This window comes from Mus caroli, unplaced genomic scaffold (assembly GCF_978045245.1).
Source record: "Mus caroli unplaced genomic scaffold, Mus_caroli_1 scaffold_8, whole genome shotgun sequence".
NCBI lineage: Eukaryota > Metazoa > Chordata > Mammalia > Rodentia > Muridae > Mus > Mus caroli.
In genome coordinates, this window is record NW_028227263.1 from 137,253,821 (window position 1) to 137,261,057 (window position 7,237).

The following is a 7,237-nucleotide window of genomic DNA, read 5'->3' on the forward strand; positions in this document are numbered from 1 at the left end:
TTTTTGGACCCAGACACATACTGCAAAGGACTACATGGTCTTGTATCTGTGAGATAACATATGCCTAACCATTGAGACATGAGTCCCCAGGGACTAGGGAAGCCTACTTGGGACAGGTGGAGTGGAGGTTATAGGGGAAAATGAGGAGATGCAATGAGTGGGTGGGTGGAGTTAGGTGGGATAAACAGGGTGGTAGGTATTTTCTCTTGGATACAGTGAGCAGGGGACAATGTCGAGGACCTGATGGAGGGTGGGCCAGGAAGGGAATAAGATGGGACTGTAAAAAATGATTAAAGATAAATATTAAAAAATCCAAGTATATACTTGGATATTCTTCTATGTAGACCACCACCACTGAATAATCATTAAGAAAGTTATTGTTTATGGAAGCCTTTTTTACTTTTCCGTGAGAAGTTGAATAAACTCTCTTGTCATACCAAAAAATGTATGTTTCATTTAAATCATATATATTTTATAAATATAATTGGAAAGTCCCTTAAGAAACATATTTTCCATTAAACTTAAAAAAGATTAAAGAAAAAGAAATAGGCAAAACCCACCCCATTACCTTCCATTCATTTACCTGTGAATGTTTAATATGTAATATCTTATCTTCTGCCACATGTACCAGTCCTTGTATTAGCTAATAAATGTTATTGTGGTTGTATTTATGAAGTCATCTTTAATCGTTAATATGTGAGGGTTATTGCAGTTAGTATTGAAAGAAGGTCAAGAAGAGTTTGTGATCTGATCTTCAGTGAACAAGCTTGTAATTAGACAGTAATTTTCAAGAGATGTTTATCCTGCTCTTTCTCATCTCTGTCTCTCTGTCTCTCTGTCTCTGTCTATCCATCTCTGTCTATGTCTCTCTCAATCTTGTTCTCATTCTCTCTGTCATCCCTACTTCCATCTGTCCAGTTTTATCCCTCATTCCCATTTTCTCTCTGTATATATTGGCCCACAGTGTAGTATTTAAGTCATACAATATTATACTTGTCTTGATGTGATTAGAGTTTCTTATACCAACATGAAAAAAAATCAAACCATTTTATATACTGAACAGAATGCACTGGTGTCCATGGAGGCTGAGTACTCAGTGCAAGGATTTTCTGTGTTCAGGAAAATTCAAAGTCTGCATGAGACATTACATAACAAGTTATTCTATATATTTTTCATTGATATCTTGTTTGTGATATTGCCTGTCCTGATAGGTATCATTATAAACCAATTTTAAAGCAATCTGAGATGGTCACAGCCTATGCATGTATGCATACATACATACGAGTTTTAATTGTCTTAAAAATGTGGTAAAAATAGTGTGTGTTTTTTTTTATTTTTTTCCATTTTTTATTAGGTATTTAGCTCATTTACATTTCCAATGCTATACCAAAATTCCCCCATACCCCCACCACTCCCGTACCCACCCACTCCCCCTTTTTGGCCCTGGCTTTCCCCTGTACTAGGGCATATAAAGTTTGCAAGTCCAATGGTCCTCTCTTTCAAGTGATGGCCTATTAGGCCATCTTTTGATACATATGCAGCTAGTTACAAGAGCTCCAGGGTACTGGTGAGTTCATATTGTTGTTCCACCCATAGGGTTGTGGATCCCTTCAGCTCCTTGGGTACTTTTTCCAGCTCCTCCATTGGGGGCCTGTGATCCATCCACTAGCTGACTGTGAGCATCCACTTCTGTGTTTGCTAGGCCCTGGCATAGTCTCACAAGAGACAGCTATATCTGGGTTCTTCCAGCAAATTCTTGCTAGTGTATGAAATGATGTCAGCGTTTGGAAGCTGATCATGGGATGGATCTCTGGATATGGCAATCACTAGATGGTCCATCCTTTTGTCACACTTCCAAATTTTGTCTCTGTAACTCCTTCTATGGGTGTTTTGTTCCCTATTCTAGGAAGGGGCAAAGTGTCCACACTTTGGTATTCACTCTATTGAATTTAATGTGCTTAGCAAATTTTATCTTATATCTTGGGTATCCTAAGTTTCTGGGCTAATATCCACTTATCACTGAGTACATATTGTGAGAGTTCCTTTGTGATTGGATTACCTCACTCAGGATGATGCCCTCCAGGTCCATCCATTTGGCTAGGAATTTCATAAATTCATTGTTTTTAATAGCTGAGTAGTACTCCATTGTGTTAATGTACCACATTTTTTGTATCCATTCCTCTATTGAGGGGCATCTGGGTTCTTTTCAGCTTCTGGCTATTAAAAATAAGGCTGCTATGAACATAGTGGAGCATGTGTCCTTCTTACCGGTTGGGACATCTTCTGGATATATGCCCAGGAGAGGTGTTGCTGGATCCTTCGGTTGTACTACGTCCAATTTTTTGAGGAACCACCAGAGTGATTTCCAGAGTGGTTGTACAAGCTTGCAATCCCACCAACAATGGAGGAGTGTTCCTCTTTCTCCACATCCTCGCCAGCATCTGCTGTCACCTGAATTTTTGATCATAGCCATTCTGACTGGTGTGAGGTGGAATCTCAGAGTTGTTTTGATTTGCATTTCCCTGATGATTAAGGATGTTGAACATTTTTTCAGGAGCTTCTCTGCCATTCGGTATTCCTCAGGTGAGAATTCTTTGTTCAGTTCTGAGCCCCATTTTTAATGGGGTTATTTGATTTTCTAGAGTCCACCTTCTTGAGTTCTTTATATATATTGGATATTAGTCCCTTATCTGATTTAGGATAGGTAAAAATCCTTTCCCAATCTGTTCATGGTCTTTTTTTCTTATTGACGGTATCTTTTGCCTTGCAGAACTTTGTAATTTTATGAGGTCCCATTTATCAATTCTCGATGTTACAGCACAAGCCATTGCTGTTCTTTTCAGGAATTTTTCCCTGTCCCCATATCTTTGAGGCTTTTCCCTACTTTCTCCTCTATACGTTTCAGTGTCCCTGGTTTTATGTGGAGTTCCTTAATCCACTTAGATTTGACCTTAGTACAAGGAGAGAGTAATGGATCAATTCGAAATCTTCTACATGATAACAGCCAGTTGTGCCAGCACCATTTGTTGAAAATGCTGTCTTTCTTCCACTGGATAGTTGTAGCTCCCTTGTCAGAGATCAAGTGACCACAGGTGTGTGGGTTCATCTCTGGGTCTTCAATATTGTTTCATTGGTCTACTTCTTTGTCACTATACCAGTACCATGCAGTTTTTATCACAATTGCTCTGTAGTACAGCTTTAGGTCGGGCATGGTGTTTCCACCAGAGGTTCTTTTATCCTTGAGAAGAGTTTTTGCTATCCTAGTTTTTTTGGTATTCCAGAAGAATTTGCAGATTACTCTTTCTAATTCGTTGAAGAATTGAGTTGGAATTTTGATGGGGATTGCATTGAATCTGTAGATTGCTTTTGGCAAGATAGCCTATTTTTACTATATTGATCCTGCCAATCCCTGAGCATGGGAGATCTTTCCATCTTCTGAAATCTTCGTTAATTTCTTTCTTCAGAGACATGAAGTTCTTCTTATACAGATCTTTCACTTCATTAGTTAGAGTCAGTCCTAGGTATTTTATATTATTTGTGACTATTGAGAAGGGTGTTGTTTCCCTAATTTCTTTCTCAGCCTGTTTGTCCTTTGTGTAGAGAAAGGCCATTGACTTGTTTGAGTTAATTTTATATCCAGCTATTTCACTGAAGCTGTTTATCAGGCTTAGGCGTTCTCTATCAGAATTTTTTGGGTCACGTATATATACTATCATATCATATGCAAAAAGTGATATTTTGACTTCTTCCTTTCCAATTTGTATCCCCTTGATCTCCTTTTGTTGTCTAATTGCTCTGCCTAGGACTTCAAGTACAATGTTGAATAGGTAGGGAGAGAGTGGACAGCCTTGTCTAGTCCCTGATATTAGTGGGATTGCTTCAAGCTTCTCGCCATTTACTTTGATGTTGGCTACTGGTTTGCTGTAGATTGCTTTTATCATGTTTAGGTATGGGCCTTGAATTCCTGATCTTTCCAAGACTTTTATCATGAATGGTTTTTGGATTTTGTCAAATGTTTTCTCAGCATCTAACGAGATGATCAGTTGGTTTTTGTTTTTGAGTTTGTTTATATACTGGATTAAGTTGATGGATTTCCATATATTGAACCATCCCTGCATCCCTGGGATGAAACCTACTTGGTCAGGATGGATGATTGTTTTGATGTGTTCTTGGATTCAGATAGCAAAAACTTTATTGAGGATTTTTGCATCAATATTCATAAGGGATATTGGTCTGAAGTTTTCTATCTTTGTGGGGTCTTTGTGTGGTTTAGGTATCAGAGTAATTGTGGCTTCGTAGAATGAGTTGGGTAGAGTACCTTATGTTTCTATTTTGTGGAATAGTTTGTGAAGAATTGGGATTAGATCTTCTTTGAAGGTCTGATAGAACTCTGAACTAAACCCATCTGGTCCTGTGCTTTTTTGTTTGGGAGACTATTAATGACTGCTTCTATTTATTTGTGGGATATAGGGCTGTTTAGATCATTAATTTGATCTTGATTCAACTTTGGTACCTGGTATCTGTCTAGAAACTTCTCCATTTCATCCATGTTCTCCAGTTTTGTTGAGTATAGCCTTTTGTAAAAGGATCTGATGATGTTTTGGATTTCTTCAGGATCTGTTGTTATGTCTCCCTTTTCATTTCTGATTTTGGTAATTAGAATGCTTTCCTTGTGCCCACTAGTGAGTCTGGCTAAGGGTTTATCTATCTAGTTGATATTCTCACAGAACTAGCTCCTTGATTGGTTGATGTTTTTAATAGTTCTTCTTGTTTCCACTTGGTTGATTTAGACCCTGAGTTTGATTATTTCCTGCCTTCTACTCCTCTTGGGTGAATTTGCTTCCTTTTGTTCTAGAGCTTTTAGCTGTGTTGTCCAGCTGCTAATGTGAGCTCTCTATAGTTTATTTTTGGAGACACTCGGAGCTATGAGTTTTCCTCTTAGAAATGATTTCATTGTGTCCCATAAATTTGGGTATGTTTTGTCTTCATTTTCATTGATGTCTAAGAATTCCTAATTCCTTTCTTTATTCCTTCATTGACTAAGGTATCATTGAGAAGAGTGTTGTTCAGTTTCCACGTGAATATTGGCTTTCTATCATTTATTTTGTTATTGAAGATCAGCCTTAGTCCATGGTGATCTGATAGGATGCATGGGACAATTTCAATATTTTTGTATCTGTTGAGGCCTGTTTTGTGACCTATTATGTGGTCAATTTTGGAGAAGGTACCATGGGGTGCTGAGAAGGTATATCCTTTTTTTTTTTAAGATCTATTTATTTATTATATGTAAGTACACTGTAGCTGTCTTCAGACACTCCAGAAGAGGGTGCCAGATCTCGTCGCGGATGGTTGTGAGCCACCATGTTGTTGCTGGGATTTGAACTCCAGACCTTCGGAAGAGCAGTCGGGTGCTCTTACCCACTGAGCCATCTCACTAGCCCCTATCCTTTTGTTTTAGGATAAAATGTTCTGTAGATATCTGTCAGATCCATTTGTTTCATAACTTCTGTTAGTTTCACTGTGTCCCTGTTTAGTTTCTGTTTCAATGATCTGTCCATTGGTGAAAGTGGTGTGTTGAAGTCTCCCACTATTATTGTGTGAGGTGCAATGTGTGCTTTGAGATTTACTAAAGTTTCTTTAATGAATGTGGCTGCCCTTGTATTTGGAGCCTAGATATTCAGAATTGATAGTTCCTCTTGGAGGAATTTCCTTTGATGAGAATGAAGTGCCCCTCCTTGTCCTTTTTGATGACTCTGGGTTGGAAGTCAATCTTATCAGATATTAGAATGGCTACTCCAGCTTGTTTCTTCATACCATTTGCTTGGAAAATTGTTTTCTAGCCTTTCATTCTGAGGTAGTGTCTATCTTTTTCTCTGAGATGAGTTTCCTGTAATCAGCAAAATGTTGGGTCTTGTTTGTGTAGCCAGTCTGTTAGTCTATGTCTTTTTATTGGGGAGTTGAGACCATTGATATTAAGAGATATTAAGGAAAAGTAATTGTTGGTTCCTGTTGTTTTTGTTGTTAAAGTTGGCATTCTGTTCTTGTGGCTTTCTTCTTTTAGGTTTGTTGAGGGATTACTTTCTTGTTTTTTCTAGGGCGAGGTTCCCATCCTTGTATTTTTTGTTTTTGTTTTTGTTTTTGTTTTTGTTTTTCTGTTATTATCCTTTGATGGGCTGGATTCGTGGAAAAGTAATATGTGAATTTGGTTTTGTCGTGGAATACTTTGGTTTCTCCATCTATGTTAATTGAGAGTTTGGCTGGGTATAGTAGCCTGGGATGGAATTTGTGTTCTCTTAGTGTCTGTATAACATCTGTCCAGGCTGTTCTGGCTTTCATAGTCTCTAGTGAAAAATCTGGTGTATTTCTGATAGGCTTGCCTTTATAAGTTACTTGACCTTTTTCCCTTACTGCTTTTAGTATTCTCTCTTTATTTAGTGCATTTGTTGTCCTGATTATTATGTTTCGGAAGGAATTTCTTTTCTGGTCCAGTCTTTTCGGAGTTCTGTAAGATTCTCGTATGTTCATGGGCATCTCTTTCTTTAGATTTGGGAAGGTTTCTTCTATAATTTTGTTGAAGATATTTGCTGGTCGTTTGAGTTGAAAATCTTCATCTCATCCACTCTTATTATCTGTAGGTTTGGTCTTCTCATTTTGTCCTGGATTTCCTTGATATTTTGAGTTAGGATCTTTTTGGATTTTGTATTTTCTTTGATTGCCATGCCGATGTTCTCTATGGAATCTTCTGCACCTGAGATTCTCTCTTTCATCTCTTGTATTCTCTTGCTGATGCTCGTATCTATGGTTCCAGATTTCTTTCCTAGTGTTTCTATCTCCAGTGTTGCCTCAATTTGGGTTTTCTTTATTGTGTCTACTTCCCTTTTTAGGTCTTGGATGGTTTTATTCAATTCCATCACCTGTTTGGTCTGGTTTTCCTGCAATTCTTTAATGGATTTTTGTGCTTCCTCTTTAATGTCTTCTACCTGTTTAGCAGTGTTCTCCTGCAATTCTTTAAGGGATTTTTGTGCTTCCTCTTTAATGTCTTCTACCTGTTTAGCAGTGTTCTCCTGCAATTCTTTAAGGAATTTTTGTACTTCCTCTTTAATGTTTTCTACCTGTTTAGCAGTGTTCTCCTGCAATTCTTTCAGGGATTTTTGTGCTTCCTCTTTAATGTCTTCTACCTGTTTACCAGTGTTCTTTTGTTTTTCTTTAAGTGTGTTATTAAAGTCCTTCTTGATGT